The 14,694-nt window shown below is 34.5% G+C and overlaps 1 protein-coding gene across 2 annotated transcripts in view; it reads right to left on the reverse strand.

Moving 5' to 3' along the window:
• The window catches only part of LOC110034044 (tRNA (adenine(58)-N(1))-methyltransferase non-catalytic subunit trm6), a gene marked incomplete at its 3' end in the record, with an annotated part of 30,089 nt that overhangs the window by 9,435 nt on the left and 5,960 nt on the right, over positions 1-14,694 (reverse strand).

A 14,694-nucleotide genomic window follows, 5' to 3' on the forward strand; every position in this document is an offset into this window, starting at 1 on the left:
TCTTCGTTCCTGTGAGAAGCCAAGGAGCTTTCACGACCATTGTCTTCCACCTGCAGTAGAATTCTGGCAGTAGTCCAGAAGGTTCCTATCCGCAAGATTTCTCCTCTGCCACTCCTTCTGCAAACTCCTGTCTGTCAAATACTTCTGATGTTCTGCAGAAAGAATTCCTACAATTGTATATGTTTGTCGTGATTCTAAAAAAAAAGTCATTGATGGCTCAAAACCACAACATATCATTTGGCTCAGTCAGAATTATGACTGGTTCTTTCAATGAATAACCCTCTTCTTGACTCCACTGATTGACTCCAACCTCCGCTCCCTTAAAGTCCGGAGGACCGGAAGCCAACATGAATTTCTTGATCACAACTCAAAAATTGTAAGGCAGTAACTTCCTCTAATGGTCCCAAGTGGTATCGTTGTTCATCAAAGGTCGTGGGAAGTTTGGTCATCTCATAGGTATGATTCGTGAGCCTCCAAAGACTAACCTTACATATGGAGCATGAGAAGTGGAAAACTCCATCGTCATGTCTTGACTGATCAACTCCATGGAGACTTCAACTGGTCGTACATGTTCCTTCTTTCAGCTAGTGTTCTCTGGACGGTTGTTTGCGATACCTACTCAGATGTAGAAGATTTCAGACAAGTCTATGAGGTATCTGAGAAGACCGGGAGGCAAAACAGACCCGTGACCCAGTACTATAATGACCTGGTTGCATTATGAATGGAATGCGACTTGTACTACAACTACACTTGCGATTTTTCGGTCGACTTATCCCTCTTCCAGAAGATCGTAGAAAAGGATCGTATTTTCAATCCCTTGCTGGTCTTAACAAAGACTATGACAAAGTTTGGGGCCGTATTCTTGGTCGGGACCCTCTTTCATCCACTCGAGTTGCTTTTACCGAAATTCGTCGAGAAGAAACTAGAAGACTTGTCATGCTAGACAACTTTACTCCTTCAACTGAGTCGTTCACCTTGATCTCAAATAGTGCTCAACCCTCATCTATGCCACCTCAGAACGGTCATCCCACTTGCGATTGCTATCACAAACTCAACCACTCGAGACAAATGTTGAAAACTTCACGATAAGCCAGCATAGAAACCTTCGGCCAAACCTCTGCCGTCAAAGGACTCGCGACGACAACCAAACAAGGCACGGCTCAACCAACTCCTACTCGGAACATCCCGGATTCTTTTGAATGCCTAAAGAACCAAATGGAGCAATTGATCAAGTTTATTTGAGCCAACCAAGTCTCTGCGGGTCCATCGACCTCCCCTGATCACCAAGGTACTTTTCTTATGACTCTCATAGCTTATTTCTCCTCTAGTACATGGATTATTAATTTAAGTGTCATGGATCACATGATTGGCTGCAAATAAGCTTTCTCGACTTATAAAATATCGTCAAAATTGTCGATGGATCATGAAACTACATTGTCGGTGAAAGGTCGATTGAAACTAGATTGCCGGTAAAGGGTCGATTGTACTGAAAACTAGAGTTTGTTTTACATGTTCCCCAATTGCAATGTAATTTATTATCAGCCACAAGTTGACAATAGACATCGATTGCATTGCTAACTTCTCTTCTAATGTTTGTGTTTTTCAGGATCGTCATTTAAGGAGAATGATTGGAACTGCTAAGAGGGTAGCTAGACTCTACATGTTCCCCGATTGCAATGTAACTTATTATCGGTCCGTCACTCAAAAGGGGTATTGATCCATTGATCCTACTACTAGCAAAATCTATGTGATTGTTGATGTCTCTTTTTTTGAAAGTGTTTCCTATTTTCCTAGCTTAGCCCAAACGAGAGAGAGCTTAGGTTTTTAGATACTCTTCATTATCATACTCCTATGGATGTTCCTCTCATTATTCCCACAACTAAAGAGTCCCCATCTCATTGAGTGCTTCATTCTCTCCTCTCACTGTCCATGTCTACGCTTGCCGCACCCATCCCAATGCTCCAACTCAGGAGTCTGATGCCTCCTTACATGACCTTGACTCCACTCTAGGCAGCATCCTCAGCACAACCCCTCTTCCGAATAAGGAGGTGAGCTCTCTGAGAAAGGTACAAAATCAGATATGCCTCCTCTATTCTATTGCAAAAAGTGTCTTTTCACAGTTTATCGCTGACCTAAAGTGCATTAGATCATCAGATTCCTACTACTATTGAGGTTGCTCTTACTGATTCAGCCTGAAAAAAAATATTAATGGAGGAGATGAATGCCCTTCAATGGAGCCATACTGTGAGACGTCATGGACCTTCCCTGGGGTAAGAAAGCTGTAGGATATCGGTGGATTTTTAGCACCAAGCTCAACTATGAGAAGTCTTTTGAACGCAACAAGACAAGATTGTCCGTCAAAGGATACTCACAGACCTATGTAATTGACTATGAAGAGACGTTTACTCCAGTGACTAAGTGAAACACTATTCGGATCTTGTTATCACGTGTAGTGAATATGGATTGGCCTTTATTTCAAATAGATGTCAACAATGCATTCTTGAATGGTGAGCTGACAGAAGAGGTGTACATGTCTGTCTCACTGCGTTTTGATTCTACTACCATCAAAGGATAAGTATGCCGACAAAAAATTCCCTTTATGGACTACAGCAGTCCCCAAGGGCCTGGTTCGGCAATATCACGAAGGTGGTCATTGGTCATCGGTCATGGTTTTACTAGGGCTCAATCGGATCACACTCTCTTCTTCTAACATTCCTCAAATGATTAAGTAGTTATCCTTATTTTCTACGTTGCAAAATCATTTGAAATGAAAGATTTGGGATCTCTCCATTACTTCTTAGGTATGAAAGTGGCTCGATCATGTCGAGGCATTTGCCTATCTCAGCGCAAATATGTGATTAACCTCTTGAAACAGAAACTTCTTTTGTGCAAACCAGTGGCTATTCCTATTGATCCCAATATAAAATAATCTAACATTCCAAATATTGTGTCTATCAACAAGACTCACTATAAGTGTCTGGTGAGGAAACTCATCTACCTCACATATACTTGCCCCGACATATGCCACACAGTTAGTATAGTAAGTCATACATGCATGACTCCCACGAGCACCACCTCCAAGCTGTCCATCAAATTCTTCGCTACTTAAAAGGTACACCAGGCTCAGGTTTATTTTTTTCCCGCCACACCTCTTGGACTATTGTTGTGTACATAAATGTTAATTGGACTGGATCAGTTCATGATCGGCATTCTGAAGCTGAATTCCAATCCATGTCCTTATGAATTTGTGAAGTTCTCTAGTTACGCATCAAGCACTGTGAACTCCGTATGCCAACTTATGTTTCACTGCAACTACTCTGTGATAATAAGGCCAACATCGCTCATAACCAGTCCATCATGATCATATCAAACATTTGGAGATCGACAAACACTTCATCAAGGAAAAGATCGAGTCCAGAGAGATTTGGGTTTCATATGTGTCTTCCAATGGTCAACTAGCGGATATCCTCATCACGAATCTGTCTCACCCTCTGTTCGATGAATTTAAGACGAAGTTGAACATAACTGACATCTATGCTTCAACTTTAGGGGGAATAATATATTATAACGACTATCCTTATGTTATTATTATTTATTATTTGATTTTATTCCCTGGTTATATATTTCCCCTCTTGTTTTATTCTATTTTATTTCTTTTCGAGTTAGTTTATTTTGATTTTATTACATTTCATTTTTATACAGATCCTAATGTATTTAAATACCCCACCTCCTATCAATGAAATTGAGATGACCTATTCCTAATCTTAATACTTTTATATAGACTCCGGGACTAAAATAACCGTGTGCAAAGAGTCGGGGTACTTCTTTGATACTTTTCTCTATAATTCTCTCCCCCCAAATCATAGAATAGAGACAAAAGAGAATACATGAGAAATCTTTCAAATACATTTTATAATCAAAATAACATCCATCCAACCCCTATTATAGGAACACTGTATAAATTTTAATTAAAATTAAAATCCAAATAAATCCTAAAAATTCTATCATCCAACCCAACAAGATAATTCTAAAAGTCAACAAGAGAAAAACTAAAATTAAAACCAAAATCTATCTAAAAATACTAGATAGATGTAGACAAAACATTGGTTATGGATCTGACAAGAAACCCTCTCATTACCATCCAACAAATTTTGGAAGTTCCTTGTTCAACAGAGCTGAGATAGTTTATACTATTTGAACAAAGAAGTGTAAATAAATTAGAAAGTGTACAGCACAGCTTGATATTGTTGTGACTCGTAAGCTCATTATACATTGCAGCCAAGCAGACGAAGGGCCTCACAATTATCCATCAAATATAGTCTCTCTTTGTTAATTCTAAAGTATTGTACGTTGGTTAGCAATATTTGGTTATATCGTTCCAAAAGAACTGCTATAAATGTTTCTTAGCATTTTATTTGTTTTTATTATCGCAAAAAAGTCATATAACACCATATTTCTTTACTAAAATCATATATTGTAGTCCCATGGACATCATCATTATGACTAAGGCATTGGTTTAAAATTGTACCATACGAGGTATGCCTCAATGCACTTTATTGGGTATTTCATAATGAGCATACACCTCATGGTGTAATATCTGATGCGCATGCCTCACATATTATAGGACATGCCTTGCCTCAATTTTGATGAAGCATTGGTGATAGAGTTAGAGCAAATATAAATAAAAATTTAATAAAAACATTATATCAACCTAACTATCCCTCACACCTCAGCGACAAGTGCCACCTACGCACAATTCTTTAATCGAAAGTTTCAATTTAGGGCTTTTAATAAAACACAATAGCATAAAGAAAATACCCAACGTACTAATATAGTGCTAAAGCTGAAATTGGACAGCGACAAGGTGTATGCCTATCTTAAGTACAATTATCGTGATAAGGTGGTTAACGGGGTACTACAAGAATGAAATAGTACATTTCTCACGAATCTGTCTCACCCTCTGTTCCATGCATATATATATGAACAAGGTGATAATGTCGAAGCACTTAACGCAAAGATAATTTGATAACAAATAGATATCATATCATATTATAATAATGGAACTAGTGACAAAAATTCCTCATCTTATTTGCCACACGGCCCACACATATCAAATAGAGGTGCAAAAGAACCTATGGATCAATACATTAAGAATGTGGAAGACAAGAGGGATAATGGAGAAAGAATGGCCTATCGTATGTCTAAAAATACTAGAGGCTCATAAATGTTTGTCTCTGAAGATTGAAAGATTCTCTTATGAAAATATCATTTATTTATTGTGGCAACCTTTACTTATTTCAACATGATATGACATGATATGTTCTATAAGTACTCATATTCAAGGCATGAAATCATTATTTATGTATGAGCTATTAACTTGCATATTAAATAGAGAAATGAATAGTATCGACAAATTCATTTTAGTGATTAAGAAAATTTGAAAATAAATTGGAGAAACTATCAAGTCTGATGGTTAGTCTTGTGTCAAGAATAAAAGCTTACTCAACATTTTGATTAGTAATCATTGCAACACTATTTTCCTAGAGTTTCTTGAAGCATCAAATCAGGTACAAGATTCAAACTACATTTTTTGACAGTCATAACAGAGATTGGATAATATATAATGATTCAAGCAGTCACAAACAACGTTGGTGCTTATAAGGTATATTGAAAGCAAGGAAACCTTTGGAGATTTATGTTCACCTCCATTACATGACTAAACTGGAGATCCATCCGCATCAACAGCAACTGCATACTATGCCACCATTAACACAGTGACATGAATTACAAAGCACAGTGCAAATCATGGAAAACCAAGTATGAAAAGAAAAGTGTCAAAATGGTCCCTTCTCTGTAGGGGGGACATTTTAGTCTCAAAGTCTATAAAAATGCCAATTTATTCTCCAAACTCTATTAATGGGGGCTAAAATGGTCATCTTTAGGGACTATTTTAGCCCATATTAAAAGAGTCTAGAGACTAATTTGACATATATATAGACTACAACTACAACAATAAGCCTTTATCCCACTAAATGGGGTAGGCTACATGAATCTTTTTTCTCCATTGTCTCCTATTGAGTGTCATATTTTCATTTAATTCTATAAATTAAGATTATCTTTATATAACATGCCCAAGCCTTTTTAAGTTTACCTCTATATTTCTCAACATAAGTTGAATCTAAAACATCTACTCTCCTAATCGGATCATCAGATTGTCGGAATTTAATGTGATCAAACCATGTAAGACGACTCATTCTGATCATATCCACCACTGGAGCTACACCAACCCTTTCACGGATACATTCGCTTTGCATTTTGTCTCTAAGTGTCAAGTCACTCATCTACCTAAGCATTATCATCTCAGCAACACTTAACTTAATTTTATCTTCTCTTTTATAGACCAAAATTTTGTGTCATATAACATTGCAGGTCTCACCACCATCTTACAAAATTTTTCTTTTAAGACTAAGTAGTACTTTTCATGCAAGTCTCGGCCCGATGCATTCCTCCACTTGAACCATCCAACTTGAAAGCAATGCAAGCCTCGGCCCGATGCAGTCCTCCACTTGAACCATCCAACTTGAATTCTACTAATAACATCTTCATCTCTATCACCATCAGTTTGAACAATACAGTCGAGATAGTTAAATGTTCACTCCTTTTAATGATTTGATCACCCATTATTACAACTCCGCCACTAAATCTACTAGTACTAAAATTACATTCCATGTATTCAATTTTAGATCTGCTCAAACGAAAGCCTTTAGACACTAAAGTAGTCCTTCATACTTCAAGTTTTCCTGAACTCTTTCTCTAGTCTCATCCACAAGAAGAATATCATTAGCGAAAAGCATACACCAAGGTACATCCACCTATAAATGTCCAGTAGAGAAATCATAACTAAAGCAAAAAGATATAGACTTAAAACCGATCCTTCATGTAATCCAACTAAAAAAGAAAATACTTGGTAAATTCTCCTTTTATTCCAACATAGGTAACAGCTCTAGTATGCATATCTTTAATGACTTGAATATAAGTCATATCAACATATTTCTTTTCTAGAAATCTTCAAAGAACTTCTCTTGGAACCATTATCATAAGCTTTTTAAATCGCCAAAATTATATGTAGATCCTCCTTACTCTCTCTATACTTTTCCATCAAACCTCTCAATAAATTTATAGCTTATATGGTAGACTTATCCGGCATAAATCCAAACTAATTATGAGGAATCTTTATATCGCATAACCTATGTTTAATTACTCTCTCCTATAATATTAATTTATCTCCTTAATATTAATTTATGGCACATTAACTTGATTCCTCTAGAATTTGCTCTTGTGCTTCCCTTTATTCTTAAAACTGGGACCAAAATACTCTTCTTCTACTCCTCAGGCATCTTGTTAGTTTTTAAAATAATATTAAAAAAATTAGTAAGCTAAGAAATTCTCAGCTCACCTAAATATTTTCACACTTCTATTAGGACACTATCAGGCCATACTTGTTTTCCACTACTAAATTTTTTAAAACTCATCAACTTTTTTTTTGACAAATGTGACGGTAAAATAAAGTGTTTTATTACTATTAACAATATTAAGATCACTAAAAACGATCATATTTTCAAAAACATTGTTTGAATGTTTATCAAAATATCTCACTGACCTATGTTAAATATATTGATCTAAGAAAAATATTTTTTATTCTCATCTTTAATACACTTTACTTGAATTAAATTTTTATTTTTTTTTCTCTTTGTTTGACTACTTTATACATATATATATATCTTTATTATTATTTAGTATCTAAGCTATTATAAAGATTAGTAAAAGCAGAATTTTTAGCATCACAAATTGTCTTCTAGACTCCTTATGGGTCATCTTGTATTTTTTAAAATTCTCTAAGTTATTGCATTTAAACAAATTTTTATGATAAAATTTCTTATATTTTATCTTTTCTTACACATTATTATTGAATATCAATCATATTTATTTATAAAAAATATTCATTTTGATTCTCCAAGCACATCTTTTGTCACTTGTTTAATAGTATAAGTTATTTTATCTCACATTGCATTAATTTCTTCATGAATATCTCAAATCTTAAAATCTTGAAATTTACTTATAAAAATAATTTTGTCTTCTTAAGTGTCTCGTCTAATTGTATGATAATATTTCATCATATTTTTATATTCCAACCCTTCATCTTAAAATTCAAAACTAATCATAGATGTTGAGTGCTTAAATTTTCACTTGGAATGACCATACAATCTTTACATTCTCGGCGATCTCTTTCTCTCATAAGAAAATAATCAATTTGTGTTTTAAAGTATAGCAATAACAAAATCATAAACTAAAGTAAAATCAAAAAATGTATTTACTTTCTTTATTATTTGCCTCCAAAACTGTAGCCACCACAATATTTCTAATATATTCTACCACTTTACCAATATATTCATTTAAATCTTCTCCCAAAAAAACCTATTTCTTCAAGAGATATAATTTATATCAATTCTTTTAGGTCATTTCAAAAATTTTATTTTGAATATTATATCTAAACCTACTTGAGGAGCATAAGCACTTATAACATTAAAAATATTAGCATCAATAATAATATCCAAGGCTTCTATCTTCAATTCTATTGATTTTTACAATATTATCTTTCAAACTCTTATTAATAATTATACATACACCATTTCTAGTATGACTCTTACCTAAATAACAAAGTTTAAAACCTATGCTATCAAATTTCTCAGTCTTTTCTCCAACCTATTTAGTTTCTTGAATGCATAAGATACTCATCTTCCTATGAACCATAATATCCACTAATTTTAAGAATTTCACTGTGAGGATACTTATATTCCAAAATTCTAGTATAATACTAGTTTCATGGACCAACTTTTTTGCCCAAACCTGTTCATAATGTGGGAACTCTTGCTTATTTAACAACACACTTGTGTGTCAGTGTAACGGCTCTTACACAATTTTCATTGTAATCAGGTCATACATCACACCGCTTTCAGGGGACGCCCTAACATTTACACATTGATTTAAAGAATTCATGTCATGATTACGTTGGTTGTCGTCAACTTTCTACTTTAAACTACAACTCTGTTTGGCGCAGCTGCAGCTTCTCAGCTTTTCAGTTGTAGCTGTGCTACCCCAGGAAGCAGTTGTGGGGAAGCAGTTGCGGGGAAGCTGGCTGTCTGTTTGGTGCGGCTGCGTGAAAAATGCTGTGAGCCAGCTGTTTCATGTAGAAATGACCAAACCCTCACACTGCCCCTATTTGGTAAACCTGTTTAAAAGAAGAGTATAACAATCATTTTTTTGGAACTTTAGCAAGCCCCCAAAATGCTAACAACTTCTTTTTATGAATAAGAACACATATGCAACACAATCTTATGCATTTATATATCTAACACATAAACTTTGAAATTTTACAAATATTTGCATATTATTTTGGAGGTCTTACGAAAGAATTGAGTCGCATAAATCTAATGAAGTTAATTGTTGTGTTTGATATGAAAATATGTGAAATTAATTATGGTTTATATACATATCACACAGTTCTTATATATACATCACACTCATGTATTCATTGAGTGGTGTATAAGAATAAACTGAATTTTGTATTAATTCCTACTGTCATTACTGAATTTTGTATTAAACCCACAGAAAATCCTTTTACCTATATCAGTTAAAGCAAATATCAAAGGATTTGGGTTTGCATTGTGTTGATAGTACTCACTATAATTGTCCGGTGCAAAGAGTTTGAATGCCTTTAATCTTTAGAAATTTTAGATGTTATATTTGTAAATCAATAAGAATTTTGTGATATGGATGTCTGTAATATAGATGTAATTTCCCCTGTAACAGAATATATCAATATGATCCAGCATAACAACAAAATGATTCTAAACCAAGTTACACAATTCTTACCACAATTCCTACGTCAAAAGTGGAGAAACTTTCTACTAATCACTTCGGCTAAAGGCAATTTTGCACAGAACAATCCTACTACACAATTCTTATATGTTTACATGAAATCATTCATTTCAAGCTATATATCATTCAAGACAATAGAAAACTCCTGAACAAATTTCTTCAATGACTTTCGTATCCAACAATTGAAAATTTCCCTATCGAACTGAATTCAGCAAACACCCCAAGCTTTTGTTTTCTTTGGTACATTAAACAGAAATTTGTATTGTATCATTAAACAGAAATAAATCGAAATAAACAGAAATAATGATTAAGTTTTCTTTAGCCAAAATAAAACTAAAAGGTTTGAAATCTGCATTGTATCAAATCTGCATTGCACATTTATTATATTTTCTGCAAGCATGTGATCATTTCTTCAATTGAAAACATTTCATTGAGCACAAGAAATGAAATGGAATTACGACATCTAATCCCAGGTTAATGTTTGTTCAAAATCCTCAAGCTTGGACATAGTATGAAATTAAAATATGCAGTCAAGACGATTTGAGTTGTATAAGTATTTAAAAAAAAGGAAAATTGAGTTTAGCTCTTAAGTAGATGTCACGAAGAACCCCAAAATTTTTTGCATAACTCCATCAAAGTTCCTGACTAAAATTTCAGAGCTTAGCATCTCAAGTATGGATCATCTAATACATTTCCAGTAGCAATGTATTGCAGTTGTACTGAAAGTTTCATCCCCAATCTAATTACAAAGTTATTAGCACCATATATTGTCAACCAATGAGCTACTGAAAGCTGTCTCTCAGCTGCCATCTAATATTTTCAACAGAACAGTGGAGTCCACCGTCAGAAAGAAATAGTTCGCATCTAAACATGCAATATATACAGCCATTGCTTTTGTTTCCGAGGGATTAGTAGCCAAACAAAGGGAAGAAAAATATAACAAACACTTTCCCATTTCAATTCTAAACATTCTTCTGAGATATGAATGCAAATTTCCCAAAAAAATGTAATGTTCATAAAAACATGCAGTCATTGCTTCTGCTAATTACTTGTTTCCATAACTGCCTTATAACCTGTAAGGATTTCTAAATGAAAATGCTTTCAGAAAAAATTTCTAACACAGAAGTTTGCATTCATAACATAGCTAAATTACAAGATTTGCATACCAACCAAACGAAATGTCCACTGCAATAAATTACAAGATTCGCATACCAACCAAATAAAAATGCTTTCAGAAAATGTATAATCTCAAAGAGAGAAAGAACATCAGGCATTTTTAGAGCTTCGGATTTGAATCCATATGTATAATCTACATCAAATATCACAAGAAATTAAATTAAAAAAAAAACTGTTTTATCATCCACAGAAGCTACTTTTATGATATCCATAATAAATGTTTATTCAAATCTAAAATAAACATGATTTATCATCCATAAAAGCTACTTTAATCCAATCATGCTCCTACTATCGCATCAGTTATCCGTTCCCTTAATTCTGTCATTTCGCTTGCACCTTCCCCGTCTACAGTACAGGTGGTGGAAGCCTCATTCTCCACTTCTGTGAAAGACTGATCTAGACGGTATTCAAAGGCTTCTACAGACACATTTTCTTCATCCTCTTCTGCCAAATGGAAGTCGATATCGTTACATGAATGATGTCTTCTAATGTAATTATGGAGGGTCATTGTAGCAAACACAATTTGTATCTGCTTGGAGCTGCTTGGAGAAATTGTAAGGAGGCATATCACGGAGTATCACCTATTTCTTTTTCCACACACGAAAAGTCCTCTCAATTACACCATGTAACGATGAATGTCTTTATTAAACATTTACTTTCTGCCTCGTGTAATGTTGTTTGCACGTGCAACATCTGATATATGATATCTCGTGTCAGGAAATGGCTTTAGATACCCTCGTTGCAATGGGTAACCAGCATCGACCAAATAGTATTTGTCTGATAAATCAAACAATTAATATGAAGATTCAAGTTGGTCATTCAATGAGCTCAATTCCGAGCGTATCTGTAGGTGGATGTGAAAATTTGGTATTGAGATCCCGCGTCGCAGATTTAAAAACTCGATTGTCATGTGCGCTGCCCTCCCAAAAATTGAAACACATATTGTAGTCACAAACGGCAGTGACATTTTGGGTGGGGCTACCACAAAGGCCGATAAATGCAAACTTATAAATGCCAACTTATCATTATTTGGGATACGTGCGTTAACATGTGTTCCATCAATGACGCCGATGCAGTCCTGGTTGAGGTAATGTTAGGAAGACATATCATTGCATACTCTAATAAAGTTAACTATATTGCTTTCGAGAGAATACCTTGAAGAAGGACATATATCGTACATCCTTTGATATCTCAACATGTGTCTGCTCGAACTTATAATCTAAGGGTCTATTGACATGTGTGGACAGACTAACAAGTGCGCTCACTCAATCCGATTGAGAAGTATATGCTTATTATTTCGAATGAGTGCTGAAACCGCTCCATCGCTCCTCGCATTGACTCATTTTAGGATAATATCAACAGTGTTATTGCGAGCATACTGCCTCGAGGCTTACGCATCGCCTCACGAATGGAAAATTTCTCAATACCTCATTGCGCAATTTTAAAAATTGTATATGTCCATAACTTTAGAATATGTTTTAAAATAAACAAGAAGGTCTAAGTAGAATAAGCTAAGTGAAATCATGAATGTCGGAAAAGGGCATGGAAAGGAGTTAAAATTGTGATATGAGAAGCGTTACATAATTTTATATGCAATCATAAATATGTATTTAAGAAAGGAGGGCACAATTATGATTTATATTTTATATTAAATTAAATTAAAATCAACTTAAGCTAACTTGTAATCTAATAATTTTGAGTGAAGTTAGTTTAAATCAAAATAAATTTAGGTTAAATTCAAATCAAGCAGGTATTAAATTTAGATTACAAGTCAAACTCCCTCAACCTATCAACCAAAAATACACTTGGGAACCAATGGACACAAATCAACCTCAAGATATCCCCTTACAAACACCCACTGAATAAATCTTACAAGTTTCCAAATCTCACTTCCAACACTAATATACTAGTACTAATGTCTATAGACAAGTTAAAAAACATGTGCTGGAAAATTGACAAAATGACTAACCTGTAGAAATCCCCAACTCAACTCAATCTGAGGAACACAAGCTTTTCCAGAGGATGCAAACCAATTTTTTTCTGGAATGTTGAGGTAGCTTCCAAATGCTTAGAAGGACTACATGAGACAAGTTTCTTTTTTCCATTATTTCAATCAAATTTTTCTAAGGGGACTTGTTAAATTGGGGACCAAAGAATCGTTGATCATATATGTTCCCTATTATGGATTGTTTCTATCATTTTTTTTCAAGACATGGAAAAAAAATCTAAACAAAAAACCATCAATATAATAAAAAAATAAGTGGTTCAAATTAGAACATCATCCAAGTCATATCCCTGAAGTATTACTTGCAAATGCACTAACCTAGTTCCACAAAAAGGGGGGTTAGAAATTACAAATTGATCTCGCTTGTAATATGCACACTAAGAACAGGTTTCATCAAAAGAAACTTTAGCAAACGATATGCTACCAAATGAAGACTAGTCCTCATTTAAAAAGAAAAATTATTAATCACCTCAGCTGCAGCATCAAGCTGCAGGAAGACTGGAACAGGAGATGTGAAAGTAGGTTGCAGGGCTCCTGATCTCTCTCGAGTTTTATGATCCAGAACCTCCAACTTAAAAAGTATACTCTCGAACCTGTATTTAGCATATGCATGTGTGTAACAATGATAACGAAAATTACAATTAGCGTTATAGCAGACAGATTTGTGGTAAAATCTATGTAATCATTGAAGGATTTCTATCACTGGCAAGTAGTTCAGTGAATAAGATGGCCTCTTGTGCAATGAATAAATGGTATTTAAACTAGAATGATTATCAGTGTCATCTAGAGCCTAGTGCAAATTAATAAAATAAATATCACATCAGTGTACGCTATTGAACAATTTTTATAAGGCATTTTGCATCAAGGTCATCAAACCAAATTATGACGAAGGGATTAAACAAAAGCACCCCAGAAACTGAAGCAAATTTTAATGATCCAGTAGAACGTATTGTTTCGTCATAGAAAAAAAAATGGCATGTATACTAGTGCCAAGAGCCTCATTGATCCCTATCAACATTAGAAAGAATTTTCACCCAAAAGATTAATTGAAGCATTGAAAACATGTGAGGCCTCACCATGCTCGTCATCACTTGATGGTCACATAGTTGCTTACTGTAATCGAACTGAAGTTCACTCTTGGCACAATAATGAGGTGATCACTGCGCCAGACTATTCTTCAAAAATAGAATATAGAATACCTCAAATTGTAGAAAAATATTGGTTATAATGTTAGTCCAAGCAATTTACGATCCAATAAATGGGAAGTTCTACTCCAGCCAACAGAGAAAAAAAACTAGTCTTTATACAAAAACTATTCAAAGAGCAAAATTAAGTTTTGTGCAACACATCACTGGGAGAAATATAAGAAATGTCCATGAGTGCAAATTTGAACTGGAATCAGGCATGACAGGTTTATGAAACCAATAAGAATTATCAAAGATAAAACATATTGTGGAGAAGGTAGATGGGATAAAACCACGAAGAACAACAACAAAATATGGGATATTTTGGGAGAAGACATACCTGCTTCAATCAGGTTTCGGTTTTGAGCGGGGCGGAAGGATGCCAGCTGC

The sequence above is a fragment of the Phalaenopsis equestris genome, unplaced genomic scaffold, assembly GCF_001263595.1.
Source record: "Phalaenopsis equestris unplaced genomic scaffold, ASM126359v1 Scaffold001336, whole genome shotgun sequence".
NCBI classification, from domain to species: Eukaryota; Viridiplantae; Streptophyta; class Magnoliopsida; order Asparagales; family Orchidaceae; genus Phalaenopsis; species Phalaenopsis equestris.